Consider the following 202-nt stretch of genomic DNA (forward strand, 5'->3'; position numbering starts at 1 on the left):
CGCTCCCGCGGACCCGCGCCCGCCCCGGCGCCCTGGCCCGTCCTCACCGCCACCAGCCGCGCTCCCCCCCTCGCCCAGGTATAAAATCCTCTCGCTCCCCCTTGGTGCCTTGTTATGGCGACTCGACGCTCCAAGATGGCGGCTTCCTCCTTCCTCCCGTGCGCCCTCCCACTCCCCGCAGGGGCGGGCGGCCCCGCCCCGC

General features: G+C 75.2%; 1 protein-coding gene across 1 annotated transcript in view; it reads right to left on the reverse strand.

The window, feature by feature from the left end:
* DDX6 (DEAD (Asp-Glu-Ala-Asp) box helicase 6) overlaps window positions 1-177 on the reverse strand; it is a 15,917-nt gene extending 15,740 nt beyond the window's left edge. The window contains exon 1 of the mRNA XM_010574934.1: window positions 48-177. The gene's annotated coding sequence lies outside the window, so the exon portion shown is untranslated. The remainder of the gene's footprint in view (window positions 1-47) is intronic.
* Window positions 178-202: the final 25 nt, after the last annotated feature.

Source organism: Haliaeetus leucocephalus, unplaced genomic scaffold, assembly GCF_000737465.1.
Source record: "Haliaeetus leucocephalus isolate CR32 unplaced genomic scaffold, Haliaeetus_leucocephalus-4.0 Scaffold450, whole genome shotgun sequence".
Taxonomy (NCBI): domain Eukaryota; kingdom Metazoa; phylum Chordata; class Aves; order Accipitriformes; family Accipitridae; genus Haliaeetus; species Haliaeetus leucocephalus.